Here is a 19476-nt window from a genome sequence, read left to right as displayed (position 1 = left end):
CCATTTGTTTCTTGCCCATTTTTTGTCACAACTACAATTACCTTAGCAACCAAAGAATTGCCTTGACTCTCCCTCCGGCTCCTGAATTTCTCCTAAAGCCAACCTTGCGCCAGGTTCATGATAAAGCTGGAGAAGCCCAGGAAACCGGGGACCGGCAGCCTCTTGGGGGCGGAGGGGAAGTCTAGTCCGTCTCCGCGCCGCTCCCCACAACCTCGCCTCCTCTTTCCGAGTTTCCGTGGTGGCGAGCGCAGGGGCTCAGCGAGAGGAAAGCGAAGCCCCGGGCCCGCGAGGACGCGCGGCGCGTCTCATGGTGCCAGGACGCGGGGCGCACAGGGTGTCTCCGGCGCGCACCGGGCTGGCCTGGCTCTCCGCGCTCCCGGGCGTTCGCCGCTCGCCCGCCTCTGCCCGCCCGGGCCGGCAAGGGTGTGCGGAGGTCGGTCCGTCCCCTCGGCGCCCGGCGGCTCCGGCGGCTGTAGGAACGCGGCGCCCGGGCGGAGCTCTCGCCGCCGAGCAGGGCCGAGCGCTAGGAGCTGCCCCAACTCGCGAAGCCGTTCAGCTCCGCGGCCCGCGAGCTGCTGCAGCGGCGCCCGCTGTCGGATGCCGAGCGGAGCTGCAGCCCAGTGCCCCGCGCACCTGGGCGCCGGCACCTGGACCCGGACCGCGTGCTGCAGGGAGGGGCCGGCGGGCGGGGACTGGCACCTGAGCGCGTCCCGAGGGCGCCGCCGCCCGGCTCACCTGTTCCCAGAGCCGCGGAAGGCGCAGACCGTGATTTGCCGGAGGAGGAGAAAACCTAGAAATTCCTCATCCTCGAGAAGCCGTGGAGAAAACCGAGAGACTGGCTCGACCGGGCGGAGACTCCTTTAGTCAATTCCAAACTGGCCCCGTCCGGAAACTTCAGCGGCGTCAAGATTCTCTTAGGGATTCCCGGTCCGGGGTGAGGCAGCTTCTGAATCTCCGTCACTGACGTGTTGCTGGCGCCCTCTAAATTAAAACGGGACACCGCGATCGTCAGCGATATTGTTCCTAATCTCGTCATTTTTATTTATTCAACATGCACACCACACGCTGCATTTGGAGTATTATAGGATGATTCCTATCTGGAACACTACAAAGAACTTTCGAGAAAATTAACTCTCAAATATTCTTGGGGGAAGAAGAAAAAAGTTGAAGACAGAAAATGAGAAAATAACTTGAACTGCTGCCTTTTTTAACATGGGAGTTTTGAAATGCGATGTGTAGTTAGGTTCAGGAAGCTGCAGGTGGAAATAGGACACGACCATTAGTGCTGGACGGTAACCATGGGATTTGTGTGCAATATCAATGCTATCAATATCAAGAATAAATTTGAGATTTAGTCCTGAATTGTAGTGTGTCACCAGAAAAGGGGGAAAATACTTGAAATAAAATACCTAAATGCCTTTAAGGACAGATGACCTGGACTCCTCATTCACATGGGTCCAGAAGTTAAAGAGTAAAGTCTCTTTCCCAAATTGTATCTTTTCCCACCATTCTACATTGATTAATGGATGTATTCATTCTTTCCTTCAATAGACAAATAGCACCTGCTCTGTATTAGACCCTCTTCTAACATTAGAAATGGATAATAAAGGAAACAGCCTATGCCCTGAAGCCTTAGTGTCGAATGGGATAATACACAAGCAGACATGTGTGTTATGGTAGGCTTAGTCCACGAGAAGAGCCACAGAAACTGTGTGGGGGAAACCTACAACCAAGAGATGCCATACCCAGCCTAGTGAGGAAAATAGAATTGTAACAGATGTCCCAGTTAGTTATTAAAGCTGAAATATAAAGCATTTCCTTCCTCAGGCTCAATACTTGGCTCAAGCCGGTTGTGGACCTGGCTGTGGCAGTTTGCCACAGTTAAAGAATAGGCCGTGCATGGAGCGAAAGGTAGTGACTAGGGAAACTTCCGCTTTGAAGAATTCTGCCTTTTTTTTTTTTTTTTTTTTTTTTTGAGACGTAGTTTTGCTCTTGTTGCCCAGGCTGGAGTGTGGTGGTGCAATCTTGGCTCACTGCAACCTCCGCCTCCCAGATTGAAGCGATTCTCCTGCCTCAGCCTCCCAAGTAGCTGGGATTACAGGTGCCTGCCAGCTAATTTTTTGTGTGTTTTTAATAGAGATGGGGTTTCATCATGTTGGCCAAGCTGGTCTCGACTTCCTGACCTCAGGTGATCCACCTGCCTTGGCCACCCAAAGTGCTGGAATTACAGACTTGAGCCACCACACCCAGCCGGAGCTCTGCATTTCTGAGGCTAGCAGCTCCTTGAGGGCTGAGTAGAGCATAAAGGAATAATTCTGTGGAAGTATGAACAGCAGGCTCCACGCTCATCAGAAGAAAGTCTTACTGTGTACTTCTCTTTAAAAAAAAATATGTGAAATCAGATATTTATAGGAGTTAAATATGTATTTTCATATTGATACATTTTGTGTATTATATGGGATTCCTGATATATCTATGTAGTGTGGTTTCTTATACATAAAATATCCCATTTCATATATATGTGTATATATGTGGGGGTATTTTATATATGTGTATGTAATAGAGACAGGACACACTTTTTTGCTGACATGGCCAAGAGATTGGTTTACATGCTAGGGAACTGAGCCAACAAGTAGATACATTAAGAAAATTGGAGCTGGTCATCTCACTGCTGGAGAAGGGAATTACCAGTATAGAAAGGCAAGAGATCTAGTTATGTGGCTTGAAATTGGAGATGATTTTGAATCCAAAAAGATTATAGATAGACAGAAAAATATAAGTGTATATGTGTCTGTATATGGTGATATATTTCCTAGGTTTGTCACCTTAGAAGGCCTAAAAGTAACGGCACCCCAGTAGCAATGAACACACCTAACACTCAGACATTGGTTTCTTAATACCATCCTCCACTAAAAGGAACCATGGTTCCTTGGTATAGTAGATGAAACTAGAATAATTTGTTGTGCAAGGAAATGAAAAAGTACTTAAAGAATTATGGAGACAGGTCAAAAGAATACCGAAGTCAGCTTGAAGGGATTCCTGTTGGCCAAATCTTGGATAATTTAAGGAGTCAAATAGTTAATGACAAATTTAACCCTTTGAGTAAAATAAGAGTCCATGAGTCCATGCTGATAGAAACACTGAAGGGAACTCTATAGTAGAATGCAACTAATAAAAGAAGAAAAGATAGAATCAGAAAACCACCATTTGGCAACCACCATCTTAATAATTGATTCAGGCCAGAATCATCAATAGATGCTAAAATTGGTGGGCAAATTTTGATGGGGAACAGGATATTTACATAGTCTCAAAGTATATCTCTAAAAACGTTCATTAATACATCATTAATTATTAATAAGTACAGCATACTTATTACTTAACATGCAGCTGTAATACTTGGGAGATATCATCTTAATCAGCTGGTAAATTTTTACATGAATGAAAACCAATGATGGGACAAATCAGCCTTGTGCTGCATCCTGATATGATATGCTGAGAATGTAGTGTCACTTCTTATGCGTAAATAAGGATAAAACATCAGACAAATGCAAATTGAAAGAAAAATCAAGTAACTGGCCTGTATTCTTTAAAAATGTCAAGACTATGATAGTAAAGATTGTTCCAGATTGAAGGATGCTAAAGAGATGAGACAACTAAATGCAGCACGTGATCTTGAATGGGATCCAAAACCTATAAATGACTTTTGTGGCACAATCAGTGGATTCTGTGGATTCGATGGATTAAATTGGATCATTGTTATTTTCCTGATGTTGTACTCAAGGTATGTAGTAGAGTGTTCTTGTTTTTAGGAAGGACAAACTGAAATATGAAGTGGTAAAGGGGTATCACATCTGCAACTTACCCTCAGAAGATGGTAAGGAAGCTCTTTGAATCATTTTTGTAGCTTTTATAATTTATTATAACATTATTTCAAAATGAAAGGTTAAAAATATACATTAAAGTATAATTATTTTTACCAAATTGAAAAAATTGCCTTCCCTTTTCTAAAATGATCACCATGGGTTTATTTTAAGAATCAACTCATGACTGGCTGTACTAAAAATATGAATTGATCTATTACTTTGTGAATATATACAATAATGTGATTCGGCCCAAAATTTTGTTCATCCATTCAGCAATTACTTATTAAGGACACACTGCATGCAAGGATCCTGAAATTCATCTAAAGTATCAAGTGAAATAATATTTATAGGTAAAACCCTGATTATTTTGATTACTTCATTATCAAGTGAGGAGTTGCAGGAAAGTGTGTAATAGAATTGATTGTGGTATAGCTCTCAAAACAGGTGATAAATTGAACAGAAGAATGGAAATGAGTTGGCAATTTAGTTTCAATAACTTCATTGACAGGCCAAGGTAGAAAACTATTGTGTTGATGCATTTGGTGCATATATTGATAGTGGTGGCTTTGCGGAGGATAATGAGTTTTGGGTCATATGGCCCATTGACCAAGACTGCACATTCATGACATTTGACAGCTGATGATACTTTTCCTCAAACTCCCACATTTTCTTATTTTCACTCTTAAGTGTAGTCTTCTTCTGAGAGCTAAGGACTCTTTTCTTTGCGTTTTGGCAATAAAGGGAGAAAAGATTCCAGGTCACTTTTGCTTCATGTTAAATCCTGAAAGAAAATAAATGCCTGATTAGACATGTTAGAAATTGGTTCTTTCAGAGCAAGGCTCAAAGGGCACAGAATTAGTAACACCTGGGCTACTTATTAAAACTTAGCAATAAAGATTATTGAACAACCAGGTGCAGTGGCACACACCTACAATCCCAGCTAACTCAGAAAGCTGAGGCGGGAGGATCGCTTGAGTCCAGGAGTTTGAATCCAGCCTAGGAAACACAGTGATACCCTGTCTCTAAAAAATTAAAAATAAACAAATTGGATCTGTTTCTTAAATAGATGGTAATTATTTCTGAGGTTAAAAACAAAAAGATTCTTGAACTTCATCTCAGACCTGATAAGTCACAATTTCTAGTGATGGAACTGGGGCATCTACTTTTGAAGAATTTGTGAATCACAGCCTGTGGTGTCCTTCCTTCATAGAATGCCCAGCATTTCTGTTACCACTAATTGCATAATCCCCATCTCAAGAAGAGTGGATGGCAAGCAAATTGATTACAGTGTGAAGTAGATTTTTTTTCTCTTTGCAATGTGAAGTGGATTTTTTCTCTTTCCAGTATTAGCACTTGATCTACAGTTTTGAAAACCATGTGTCTGAGAATGAATGTGTTTATATCACAGTGCTAGAATAGTTATGTTTTCAGACTTGGAAATAATGTTATGTCAGAGTGCAATGCATATTTACAGAGTCCCATGCTTAATAATCAGAGTGCAGGGATGTGTATATGTACAGCCAATACACACGGGATAAAATCTACATCAACAATAACAAGTTTTTAAAAACCTACACCAGGCCCAAAATAACCATGGGCTGCTGTTCACGCCAATTGTTTGGACTGAGCTTCTTTACCTAGGCATCTCCTAGACACTCTCATGCACTGCCTTCCCGAAGCTTGTAGTCAGAATTATCACAGAATAGGCAGGTACACATGTAATATGACTTGAAAAGTGGACAGGTCTCCTTAACCAAAAATATCCGACTTCTGTCCCCTTCCTGCTAGATGCTGGGATTTCTACAGTTGATTAGAATCAGTGACAGGCATATTTGGTTAGGACCATGGTAAAAAGCAGGGGATATACTTCAATAAGAAGGATCCCTTATAGAGTCAATATGTGTCCATTGAAACCCTATAAAAAGTCCTAGTCATATATGACCACAGGTAACCCAAAAAGCTAAGGACACTAAAATTAAATGCATAATACCCTGGAAAACAAGAGAAAGCCTGTTTCTTAAGGAGAACTATATTCTAATTAATTGAAGTCCTTTTGCTGGTATTTAAGAACCAGAGTTCAACTCACATGGTATTGTCAGCCCTCTTACAAGTCCTATATTTTCCAGCTCTTCATTGATATTCTTTTTCATTTTTCTTCTTTTTCATTTTTGAGACAGAGTCTCACTCTGTCACTCAGCCTGGAGTGCAATGGCGTGATCTCGGCTCACTGCGACCTCTGCCTCCTGGGTTCAAGCGATTCTCCTGCCTCAGCCTCCCAAGTAGCTGAGACTACAGGCATGCACCACCACGTCTGGGTAGTTTTTGTATTTTTAGTAGAGACAGGGTTTCGCCATGTTGGCCAGACTGGTCTAGAACCCCTGACCTCAGGTGATCCACCCACCTCAGCCTCCCAAAGTGCTAGGATTACAGGCAGGGGCCACAGCGCCTAGCCTCTTCACTGATATTCTAAAGAACATAGAAATGAAATTTATAAGATAATTTGAAATCAGTATGCCTCCAACTTTGCTTTTTTCCCTCAAGATTGCTTTGACTATTTAGAATCTTTGTGCTTCCGTATGAGTTTCTAAGTTGTGTTTTTCTATTTCTGTGAAAAATACCATTGGAATTTTGATAGTGATCGTGCTGAATCTGTATATCACTTTGGGTAGCATATACATTTTGACAATATTAATGTTTCTAGTTCATGAACACGAGATATCTTTCCATTTATTTGTGTCTTCTTTAATTTATTTTTATCAATGCTTTATAGTTTTCTATGTACAGATCTTTTACTTCCTTGGTTAAATTTATTTGTAAGCATTTTATTCTTTTTGATGCTATCATAAGTGGGATTGTTTCATTAATTTATTTTTTGATAGATCATCATTAGTATATTGAAATGCAATTGATTTTTATGTGATTTTTGTAAGCTATAGTAATCAAGACAGTATGATACTGTCATAAAAACAGACACAAAGACCAATGGAATGGAAAGGAAGCCCAGAAATAAACCTAATAATATAATATAATATAGAGTCATCTAATTTTTGACGAAGGCCCCAAGAAAATGCACTGGGAAAAAGGAGAACCTCTTAAATAAATGGTACTGGGAAAACTGGATATCCACATGGAAAAGAATGAAATTGGACCCTTACCTTACACCATAGACGAAAGTCAACTCAAAATGGATTAAAGACCTAAACATAGACCAGAAACTGTAAAACTCATAGAAGAAAGCATAGGGGAAAGCTCCTTGACATTGGCCTAAGCAATAAGCTTGTTGGATATTATACCAAAGGCTCAGGCAATAAAGGCAAAAATAAACAAGTGGGACTACATCAAACTAAAAGGCTTCTGTAAAGCAAAGGAAACAATCAGCAGGGTGAACAGGCAACCTATGGAATGGGAAGAAATATCTGCAAACCTTATGTCTAATAAGGGGTTAATATTCAAAATGTATTAGGAACTCAAACAATTCAATAGCAAGAAAACAATCTGATTAGAAAATGAGCAAAGAACTTGAATAGACATTTTTTTAAAAAGACATAAAAATGGCCAACCAGTATATGAAAAGAATATTCAACATCATTAAATCATCAGAGAAATGCAAACCAAAACCACAATGAGTATCACTCCCTGCCTATTAGAATGGCTATCATAAAAAAAGACAACATAACAAGTGTTGGCAAGGATGTGGAAAAAAGGGTACACTGTTGGTAGGAATGTAAACTAGTAGAACCATTATGGAAAACATGTGAAGGTTCCCTTAAAAATTAAAAATAGGACTGCCATACGACCCAGCAGTCCCACTACTTGGTATCTACTGAAAACAAATAAAATCCATGATGCTGAAGAGGTATCTGCAGTGCCATGTTTATTGAAGCATTGTTAACAATATTCTGGTTATGGAAATGTTTAAGTGTCCATCAGTGGATGAATGGATAAAGAAACTGTTATTATATAGATTTAGATATACAGACATATACATTCCATATACATGGAATATTTTTCAGCCTTAAAAAAGGAGATTCTGTCATTTGCTACTATATGAATGAAACTGAAAGACTTTATTCTAAGTAAAATAAGCTAGACTCTAAGAAAGGAAAATATTGCATGATCTCACTTATATGTGGAATCTTTAAAAAGTCAAATACATAGAAACAGAGAGCATAACAGTGGTTACCAAGGGCAGGTGGGGGGCATTGAAATGGGAGGATGTAGGTCAAAAGGGACAAAATAGCAGTTATGTAGGATGAGTACGTCTAGGAATCTACTGTACAGCATGAGGGCTATTATTGTCTTGTGCACTGGAAATTTGCTACGAGAGCAGATTTTAGGTGCTTTAACCAAGCACACCAAAAAGGTAACTAGGTAAGTGATGGAAATGTTAATTTGCTTGACTGTAGTAATGATACTTTATGTATGCATATTACAACATCATGTTGTACACCTTAAACCTAGAAAAAAATTTAATTACAAAACTACCAGCCTGGGCAACATGGCAAGACCCCATCTCTACAAAAATTTTAAAAATTAGCTGGGCATAGTGGCACAAGCCTGTTGTCCCAGCTACTGGGGAGGCTGAGGTGGGAGAATCACTTGAGCCCAGGAGGCCGAGGCTGCAGTAAGCCATGATTGCACCACTGCACTCCAGCCTGGGCAACATAGCAAGGCACTGTCTCAAAAAATAAATGAATGGATGAATGAATAATAAATAAATAATAGGAAGAAATTTCTGCCATTTCCCCAAACAAAAGCCTGGGCAGGTTACCCTGTCTCTCAAGACAACAGAACTATTCCCTGTGTAGATCATGAAGGTTTCCTGCAATGTCCTTTGTCCCTTCTTCCACCATCTCCCAAGACCCAGAGGTAGTTTTCTCTTTAATCTGTAGAACATTTTAATGCTCCCCCAAAAAGTTCCCTCATTCCCCTTTGGATCCAGTCACCTCCCTCCTCCCTGGCCCCTGGTGACTACTGATCTGTTTTCTGTCGCTATGGTTTTGCTTTTTCTAGACTGTCATGGAAATTGAATCCTACAGTATGCAGTATTTTGTGTCAGGCTTCTTTTACTTGACATGATGTCTTTTTAAATTCACTCATGATGTCACACGTATCAGCAGTTCATACATTTTTATTGCTGAGTAGTGCTCCCTGTACAGATATATCACAACTTAAAAAAAAAAATAGATGTGGGGTCTTGCTATGTTTCCCAGGCTGGCCTCAAACTCCTGGGCTCAATCAATCCTCTCACCTCAGCCTCCCAAGTAGCTGGGATTACAGGTGTACAGCACCATGCCAGCTCTATCACAATTTTTTTTAATCCTGCCTGGCTTCTTTTGATAACTATCATACCTCTGATTTGTGCTACGCCTAGGAGGCCATGCTCCATTTATACTTTGCCTATACACAAAATATATAGACTCTGTAGTAGCCACTGTTTGTTGTCTACCACACCCATTCCCTTTCCCATCCCCATCCCGGACAATTCTCTACTCACTCCTTTGCTGGTTTATCCTCCTTCTAGAAGCCATGACTCAGAGAACACCTAATCCCACCTCCACTAGAGTGGATCTTCATTAGGCTAAGCTAATCATGGCCGTTCCATTTCTGTGGCCATGATACAGAATTATGACCCATAAAAATTGATAGAAAAATATGCTGGGGGCTTTTGGAAAAAGGCTTCTGAGTTTTAGTCCTTGCTCTCCTGTTCTCTTTAGTCCTGCCATCTCCTGATTCCGGGATCAGGAACTTATTCACATAGGAATCCCAAAAAGCTAAACTCTAGCAAGATTTTCAATGGGTTTTCTGAAATGGAATTTTGAGAACTATAACATCTAGGTTCCTTTTTTGTTTGTTTGTTTTTGTTTTTGTTTTTTGTCTTCCCATCACATTTGCTTCTGTGGCAAACAAACAAAAAGAGCATGGTACAGTCTACAAAATACCTGGCCAGTACTGTTCAAAACTGTCAAGAACATAGTAATTTTTTTAAAAGACCACAATGATATCTCATTGTGGTTTTGATTTGCATTTCTCTGATGATTAGTGATGTTGAGCATTTTTTCATATACCAGTTGGCTATTTTTATGTCTTATTTTGAGAAATGTCTACTCAGGTCATTTGCCCTTTTTTAATCAGGTTATTTTCTTGCTATTGAGTTTCTCATATATTGTGGACATTATCCCCTTAACAGATAATTTGCAAAGTATTGTAAATATTTTCTCCCATTCCATAGGTTGTCTCTTTACTCTGTTGACTGTTTCCTTTGCTGTGCAGAAGCTTTTTACTTTGATGCAATCTCATTTGTCTATTTTTGCTTTCGTTGCCTGTGCTTTTGGGGTCATAATTAAAAAATCATTGCCCAGAAACTGATGTATTTTAACCTACATTCTAGTAAGATGAAAGTATTTCCATTAGATTTAATATACACATGAGCAGGCAGTTAGTATTTAAAATACCCCAACCAGACATACTTATTCTTCTTAGGATAACTGCCCCAAGTTGATCTGTGTGTGTGTGTGTGTGTGTGTGTGTGTGTGTGTGTGTGTGTGTGCGCGCGCGCGCGCACGCGCGCAAGAAGTAATTAAAGGTTTTAAGTTCTTTTCAATTAACTCTAAATTTTTTTATTTCTATTTCTCCACATTTTGACCTCTTTTTTCAGAAAGTCTTTATTTCCTACCTCTTTCTCTTCAGTAGACCTCGACTCCATCATATACACTCAACCATCAGCCCTCCTCACCAGCTCCATCGCTGACTTGTTCAGTGGGGTTTTCCTTCCATCTTTACTCTCCCCTCAATGGGGACAACACAACTCTCCTCCTTTATATGTGATGTCATTATTCTATAGCAAATTGTGAACACAAAGACGACCAAAAGTAGAGCCTTTAGTAGACTCTTTGGTCTGGATGATAAAGCTGCTGAGCTACCTTGGGTGTGTTAACCACTAGCACAGATTAATCAGTACCCCAGCCTCACCTTTTCCTCAGTCCTGTGGGTAATTCATCTCAAAGACCTGCATCTGCATTCACAGGTGTTAGGATTTGCCTAAACCTAGGGTAGGATGATTAGTTTACCCTGTTCATGCAAGGGTGAGCTGCCTGTGTAATATTTCTAACCTACCTACATATCTTGAACACCACTCATATCAACAATAAAAAATTCTTTCTTTTTTTTTTTTTTTTTTTTTTTTATTGAGACAGAGTCTTGCTCTGTTGCCCAGGCTGGAGTGCAGTGGCATGATCTCTGCTCACTGCAACCTCCACCTCCTGGGTTCAAGCTATTCTCCTGCCTCAGACTCCCAAGTAGCTGGGATTACAGGCATGTGCGACTATACCTGGCTAATTTTTATATGTTTAGTAGAGATGGAGTTTCGCCATGTTGGCCAGGCTGGTCTCAAACTCCTGACCTCAAGTGATCCACCCACCTCGGCCTCCCAAAGTGCTGGGCTTACAGGCTTGAGCCACCGTGCCCAGCTTAAAAAATTCTTTCTAATATTCATTATGCTAACTAACAAATCCTCTGGTGTTGATTGGAGATATAGTTGCAGCTGCATATATTAACCTTCTCCCACCCCCAACACACACATGTGTAGGCTTCAGAGAGGAGTTTCTGTGGACTTTCAGACTACTCCTGGAATAGGCATTCCTGGCTAGGAAATTTCAAATATTAGCTTCCTATTTATCTGTCCATTAGACTTAACATACACATCACACACACACACACACACACACACACACCCTATATCTTGTTGACATACAGGTTAAAATACAGCTTTCTCATCCCCAGAGGAGATCTGCTAAGTCAGAAATGCTGTCACTGGGAGCTTAATATCAGTGCTATAACTAGCTTTATGGATAACTAAGGTCATCCTGAGACACCCTAGAGTTAGAGGAAGGTTGTTGTAAAGAATAAGAGTAGGGGGACCTGCCCTCGCCCCCACGGGCACTTACTGTGGAAAACTATGCACAAGCCAAAGGCAGAACCAGCCTCTGCTCTTCTCCCCTTCTGAGGCTGAGTCCCTACCAGAAGCCGTGGGGAAGTTGGGAGCTGTGGATGACAAAATTGACTCCTTATTTGGAGTTTCCGGAGCCCCTGTGGGCACATGACCACAAAGGAAGTAAGCTCTTGTCTCTTTTCTCTTTACCCAGCACTGGGGTAGATAGTATATGGTTTTGTTGAGAGCATCACTTTCTTGGAAAAAAAGGAAAATTTTTCTCTAACCAGAAAGAAGAGAAGAGTTTGTACTATCAGGTGTGTTTCACACAAAACTTTATCATTGTAACTCAACACCCTGCTTACCATATATATTTGCTTTTCTTTTTAGAAGGCAGTAAAATAATATTACCCATAAAAAATAGAACACTTGACTAAAATGAAGATTGAAAACTAATCCCAAAGGAAATTGTTAGGGGGTTAAACTTGAGGACTTCAGATTGTTTAACAGACTTGCATACCAGGGATGAAAACTATTTCACGTAATGGAAAAAGATCAAGATTTAAGAAAATATACACATATAAATATTTATGCTGAGAAAGTAGGAGAGCTTCGTTAAACTACTGTATCAACTCAAATGGAAACACACAGTTATTTTGCTGTAAACTACATCTCTGTTTGCATCTCTTTCCTCTCAATTAATGCAGTAAACCATTTCAGCGGTCAAGTTCCAATCCCAATAAACTATGCATTTTCATTGTCTTTGAGAGGTCTCTAAAACTAGACAAAATTAAGAGAAGGAATCCATTGGCTAATCCTTTCACAGAATCAGGCTTTAGCAACTGATTTAATGTAGCAAGTGAAACCAAGCCTGTAAATGGTGAATGCAGCCTTTAATTTCACTATGACGGTTAACTATGAGAAGTGTTTTTTAAATGAGATAAACTCAAGCTGAAAAATCTAAGAACCACCAGTTTAAAAACATACAGTTCAAGAGTTTCTCCAAGTTGACCTTATACTTGAGAAGCTTAAATTAACAGGAAAAGCCCACCGCTAAGAAGTCCTAGCTGGTAACATTTGCAGTTAGTCTCTGCTACTTATTTTACAGATAAGAAAATAGGCGCAAGGAGAATCATTAAATGATCAGGGACAGGCCGGGCGCGGTGGCTCAAGCCTGTAATCCCAGCACTTTGGGAGGCCGAGGTGGGCGGATCACAAGGTCAGGAGATTGAGACCATCGTGGCTAACACCGTGAAACCCCGTCTCTACTAAAAGATACAAAAAAAAAACTAGCCGGGCGTGGTGGCGGGCGCCTGTAGTCAGCTACTCAGGAGACTGAGGCAGGAGAATGGCGTGAACCCGGGAGGCGGAGCTTGCAGTGAGCCGATCAGGCCACTGCACTCCAGCCTGGGGCACAAAGCAAGACTCCGTCTCAAAAAAAAAAAAAAAAAAGATCAGGGACACAGGGACACACTACAGAAAGATGACCCCTGGAACAGAACTCACATCTCCCAGTTCCAGCCCTGCGTTCTTCCTAATGACACTTTCCAAAGTTTTTGCTGTTGTTTGACTTGTGTTTTGTTTGTTTGTTTGTTTGTTTTTCAGCTAAAAAGCAGTCAAGACTGACATGATGACAGGAGAAGGAGCAGGTGGGCCACACGCAGGGCTGCAGCCTAAGCTGTGACTTCTACCAACCCAGAGAGCTCCCAAAGTCACAGCTAGACAAACCAGATACTTCCCATCTCCCCAAACCTCCTGTTGCTTGACATTGGAGAAGTCTGATTACTTTGTGCTCTGATTACTTAGGCTTTATTTGTAAATAGTTACGGTAAAAATCTTTTCCCTACCCAACTGCTTTATGTATACTTTTAACAGCAGCAGCAGCAAAGGGAGTGTGACCTCCACCAAGCAGCCTCTGTGATGAGGTCTGTCATGTGTACCATGCAATCCCAACATAGGTCTGGGGATCTCTGATACGGGGACCCATATACCGTCACCCCACATCTCCATACCATCACAGCTGGCAGGACAGTCCGGTGAGTTAAAAGAAGTATCTAAGATCATTGCCAATACTAAATGTGGTCCTAATACCAGAAGCATGTGGTAATGAATTCTATAGACTATTTTAAGATCCGTGACCCAGGATCTTAAAGCAGCCTGACCCATGAGTGCAGTCCCAGAGTGATGAACTGTGGCATCCTGTTTCTGAATCTGATGGAGCACTGACCCTGGCTTGCTTACCGCCTATTTTCAGCCATTCTCTTTCCTGGCTAGGGAATTCTATTTCCATAATTTAACCCTCTGTACACTCTAAGGTTGTCATAGGGTCCTCACCTAAGAATCAGCTGGGCAGCTTCTTGAAATGCATATCCCAGGCCATGCATCCAGGGATCCTGATGCAGTGACTTCGGCATGTGTCCTGGGAATCTGCATTTTAACAAACCCCACTGGTCCTTTACCCTTTGCCCTACAATGCTGACCCAGACACGGACCAGCTCCTCACTAAGCCAGCAGGTACCTTCATGGGCCACCCTGCCAAGTTTATCCCAGGCGTGGTTGCCCTAGTTGCCTGATCCTCTCAGAGACCTCATGCCTCAGTGGTGCCATCTCTGAATGGGGTCGGCTCAGCGTCTGAAGAATTCCTAAAGCATTATAGTCTCCCAGGCCTGCAGATCCACACTGCAAATTCATGCTTGAAATCAGGCTACTTTTCTTATCAATCCTCAAAGCACAGAGGATTCATTTCCCTCCCTTTCTTGGGAAAAAAAAAAAAAAAAAAAAACGTATTTCCATTGAAGAATCTGGATTTATAAAGCACAGAGACCTATTTACTAAAATTTCTCGGGGGCAGCTTCTTCCTCAGCCTGTAAACACAAAGCATAAGCCATTCCATCAGTGGGGGCCTTTAGATTGCTGCTCATGGAAACTTAATCAACAGTAAAGAGATTCTTGGCCCAAGTAGCTGGAAGGTCCAGCCAGGTCCAGGTCCAGTTTGATTCAGCTCCTTTCCATCTACTTTTTTGTTTTGTTTTCAATCTATTTTGCCTTCCATGGCATAAGCAGCACCCAGCTCCACATCTACAAACCACAAAAACAGAGGGGACCTGTCTGCTACAGCAGCTAAAAGAATCCTGATTAGACCATTTTAGTCACATGCTGGGCTAGTCTGTTAGGGCTGCCATGAGAAAATACAACAGACTGTGTGGCTTAAATAACATTTATTTCTTACAGTTCTGGAGTGTGGAAGTCCAAGATCAAGGGCAGGTTGGTTTCTCCTGACGCCTCTCTCCTTGGCTTGCAGATGGCCACCTTCTTGCTGTGCCCTCCCGTGGTCTGTCCTCTGCGTGTGAGCATCCCTGGTGTTTCTCTGTGTCCACATTTCCTCTGCTTATAAGGACACCAGTCAAAGTGGATTAAGGCCCATCCTAACAACCTCATTCTATCTTAATTCCCTCTTTAAAGGCCCTCTCTCCAAACACAGTCACATTCTGAGGTACTAGGGGTTGAGGCTTCAATATATGAATTTGCAGGGAGAATGGGGGACACAAAATTCAGCCCATAACACAAACCTACGCTGAACCAATCACTTCAGCACAAATGAACATGCTGATTGACTTCCACAATCCCACCCTGAAGCTAGGGGTGGGAGGAGAGTCTCCCATAACTAACATACGCTGTATGAGGCGAAGTGGACACTGGGTCCTACTGCGTGCGTCCTGCTGGGATGGAGGGAGGGAGGAATGGGATGTTGGGTAGTCATACAACAATGGCCAGAATCGCTATTGCAGCCTCGAAATCCACCCAGGGAACTCACAGGCATCTCTCTGACTACAAGCACCAGAAACAAGGCACAAAATTCGTCTGCTACACATGAAGACAGGTGAAGGAGCTGTGGGGGATAATGGAAAGGGTGGGACTCCCATCAAATGGGGAAAGGTTTACCTGACAGACAACTTTCTGTCCTCTACTTACTCTCTTCCAAGTTGAATTTTTTTTTTTGACAGGGAATCTCACTCTGTCACCCAGGTTGGAGTGCAGTGGCACGATCTCGCCTCACTGCAACCTCCGCCTCCAGGTTCAAGCAATTCTCCAGCCTCAGCCTCCTGAGTAGCCGGGACTGTAGGCACACACCACTACGCCCGGCTTTTTTTTTTTTTTTTTTTTTTTTGTATGTTTACTAGACACAGGGTTTCACCATATTGGCCAGGCTTGTCTCAAACTCCTGACCTCAAGTGATCTGTCTGCCCCGGCCTCCCAAAGTGCTGGGGTTACAAGTGTGAGCCACCACCCCAAGTTGAATCCTGAAGTCTTCCCTAGATGAACATCACATCCGTTCATTGCATTCATTTCTTATGTCACTCTGTAACAATTTAAAAATCTACAGATATCTTCTCTTAAGGGAGTGGTGCCTGTTTTCTTCATGAGCATAAAAGTAAGCTCAAGCAGAAGAACAAATAGAAGTAAAGCATTTTTAGGTACAAAAACAATAGTGTGCATGTCTATCGTTTTGTCCCAAAAGAAGTTGGTACCACAGTCTTTTTTTAAAAAACACTAGTTGTACATTGGGGGTCAGGGGAGGACTGAGTAAGTACCCAAAACAAAAGGGGCCTGATCCTTTTACAGGAAACCAACTGGTAAATCATGATTTACTGGTAAATGAAATACTCATCAGCAAGGAGGGACCCGAATGAGTTAAGACTTAAAGCCAAGCTGGAGAGGAGAAAAAATTAAGATCCGTTAGTTCATAAAGAGATTCTGGGTAGAAAACAAGCTCCCCAGGGTCCATGAAAAATCTCCAGGAAAAGGAAAGATGAGAAGAGTGAAACTTGGAGTTGGTCACTGGTGTAGGTTCCCCAAATGTATTCTACTCCAAATGTAGCCAAGGACAACCAATGCAACCTCATTTCCACTGCCAGAGATTGATTTTTCAGGAGCGAACAAGAAATGAACCATGGTCAAAAAAGGAGTTGTCCTCACTTCTCTAAAGAAACACAGGAATAGACAAGGCCTCTTCTTCCACTGGACATGGTCTTGTTAGGGTGTGATGCCTAGAACTTAGCAGTCAGCTGGCCCAAGGACAAAACCCACCTCCAGGGAGCCAGGACCAGGAGAGTCTCAGAGAAGCAAAGCCAGGGTGTGTGGCACATGTAATGCCCAAAGCCTGCCCTAACACTGTGTGTCTGGTGATCAGGCAATAAACTTCCCTATACTGAGCCCGTTGGAGTCAGGATCTTGAATTCCTTGCAGCAGAAAGCTTCCTAAGAGTTACACTGGATTTTGATGACCATGAGTTCTAACAGTTAAGTTCTAGCAGGTAAATTAGATAATCCACTTTAATTACCAGCTAGGAAGCTTTTGGTTGCAAATTGCAGAATACATGACTAAAAGCCTTTTAAGCAATAAGGATATTTATTTGTCTTGCTTAACCAGAAGCAGAGAGGAAAGTACTTCTAGGCTCTGTATCCCATTAGACTCCAAATCTGTGATCCTCAGATGACCAAAGAGCAGGAAGAGAGGTGTGGAGTTTCTTCTTGCATGTCTCTCCTTCTTTCAGCAATAAAAAATTTTTCCAAGTTCCTCAGCTCACTTCCTTCGTAAGTCTCATTGGCCAGAACAAAGTAAGTTACATGGCCATCCTCTCTTCAAGCAAGTACATGGCCTTTCCAGCCTCTCTCATGGAGCTGGCTCTGCCAGGCAGGAGGATGTGGGAGGGAATGACTACTGGACATGAGAGCCAGTTCCCTTAGCCAAATCCCCAGCCCACTTTCCTCTGTTAACCTAAGACCATGAGAGCCATGGAGGAAGGAAAGGAGAAAACTTTATTTTCAGAGGGAGAAACAATCCGCAGACTGGGGAGTGCAGCTTCCAGGGAAGACGGAAAGTACAGCCTCCGCAGAAGGGAGGGAGAAGCTGGTATGTATGCCTTGCAGGGCCAGCCTTACACATATTGAGCAAGTTTGGGGGATATCTATGGATGTTCATGAGGGAAGTCAGGTGCATATGTAGTGGGTAAACATGTATGCAACATACATTCAATGTTCACTTCAGGGTGGGGTTTTAGCATTAAAATGAAGTGAAATCTGGCTCTTCATATAAAAAAGTGAACTGTAGGCTGGGCGCAGTGGCTCACACCTGTAATCCCAGCACTTTGGGAGGCCGAGACGGGCGGATCACGATGTCAGGAGATTGAGACCATCCTGGCTAACATGGTGAAACCCCGTCTCTACTAAAAACACACAAAAAATGAGCCAGGTGTGGTGGTGGGTGCCTGTAGTCCCAGCTACTTGGGAGACAGAGGCAGGAGAATGGCGTGAACCCTGGAGGTGGAGGTTGCAGTGAGCCGAGATCACATCACTGCACGCCAGCCTGGGCGACAGAGTGAGACTCCATCTCAAACAACAACAACAACAAGTGAACTGTAGGACCAAAGACAGTTTGTGTGCAGTCTCTATAAGCTCACCCAAGGGGCTTGGGATCTGCAGCTATTTATCAGGAAAGAATGTTTAGAAGACCAGTCCTCTGTCCAATTGGAGTGGTGAGACCACAAGGCTGAGAAAGGGGTGGGAGTGTTGGTGGACTGGTACCACGTGGTCTATCTGGGTCATTTGGGAAATTTCCCAGTTGTAGTTGTTTCAGCAATACTTTTCAGTAGACCTGAGCTCCATCATATATACTCAGCCATCAGCCATCCTCCCCAGCTCCCTCCCTCCTTCAGTTTTGGGGTTTTCCTTCTGTCTTGACTCTCCCCACACTGGTGACACTGTAACACTCTTCACTTGTAAGTAATAAGATTCTACAGCAAATTGTGAACACAATGGCCACCAAAAATAGATCCTTTAGTGTGAGAAATAAAAATAAAATCCTAAGCCCAACCAATTGAACAGGCCTTCTCTTGGTCAAGGGGACCCCTAAGAAACCTTAAAAATTGAGTTCCCTGCCAGGACAGGACAGGACATCGGATATGCCTCATTATATACTTCGCCCTTGCTAATCACGATTAGACGCTTTCCTCAGAGTTCCACAAAAACCAGCCCTTTTGAAAGTCTTATCAGACTTCTTCTCTCTTTGCCACTTTGACATAACACCTACCAACATTTCTTTCTAATAAGAGACTAACATAAGAGACCACCGCCATGGACTGGTTCTGGCAGGTTTATAGAGGCTGCTTATGGGATGCTCTGTGTCTTCCATTTCATCTTTTGATGGATAGAACCTAGTTTTAATGCATTTAGATATTAAGTCTCCACCCCAAAGTGAATATGGGACGTAAGCAACATGCATGGTTGCCTTCTACACATGCATGCCCCCTTCATGAATATTCATAGCTCCTCCTATAATCTGTTGAATATATTTGCTTAGCCAACCTGTTCAGCATTAGTTCCTGTCTCACCCTTCTCTCCCTCAAGTGCCTGCTTTCGGTTTCCACCAGAGGCTATGCTTCCCAGCCTGTGGGATGGCCAGCCTACAATCCTTTATAAGAAATAAAGCTCTTCACTCCAAATTTATGAACCTCATGATTCTTCAGCTGACAAGTAGAGTCTTTGATCTGGATGGTAATGCTGCTGAGTGGATGTTAACCACTAGCACAGATTAATCAGTACCCCAGGCTCACCTTTCCCTCAGTTCTATAGGCAATTAATCTGAATTGCCTGCATCTGTATTCACTGGTGTTCGGATTTGCCT

The 19476-nt window shown here is 42.3% G+C and overlaps 1 protein-coding gene across 5 annotated transcripts in view; it reads right to left on the bottom strand.

Annotated features, from left to right (window-relative positions):
- The window catches only part of RGS6 (regulator of G protein signaling 6), a 633391-nt gene extending 632521 nt beyond the window's left edge, over positions 1–870 (bottom strand). For 3 of the 5 annotated variants that reach the window (XM_015144012.3, XM_028850189.2, XM_015144014.3), the window contains exon 1: positions 42–541. The gene's annotated coding sequence lies outside the window, so the exon portion shown is untranslated. Of the gene's footprint in view, positions 1–41; positions 542–735 lie in introns of those variants that run through there. The other 2 variants (XM_077937729.1, XM_077937733.1) reach the window with 1 other exon arrangement.
- Between the last annotated feature and the right edge of the window lie 18606 nt (positions 871–19476).

Source organism: Macaca mulatta, chromosome 7 (assembly GCF_049350105.2).
Source record: "Macaca mulatta isolate MMU2019108-1 chromosome 7, T2T-MMU8v2.0, whole genome shotgun sequence".
Lineage (NCBI taxonomy): Eukaryota > Metazoa > Chordata > Mammalia > Primates > Cercopithecidae > Macaca > Macaca mulatta.
Note: the sequence above shows the minus strand (reverse complement) of the source record. Positions and strands in the feature narration are given on the sequence as shown.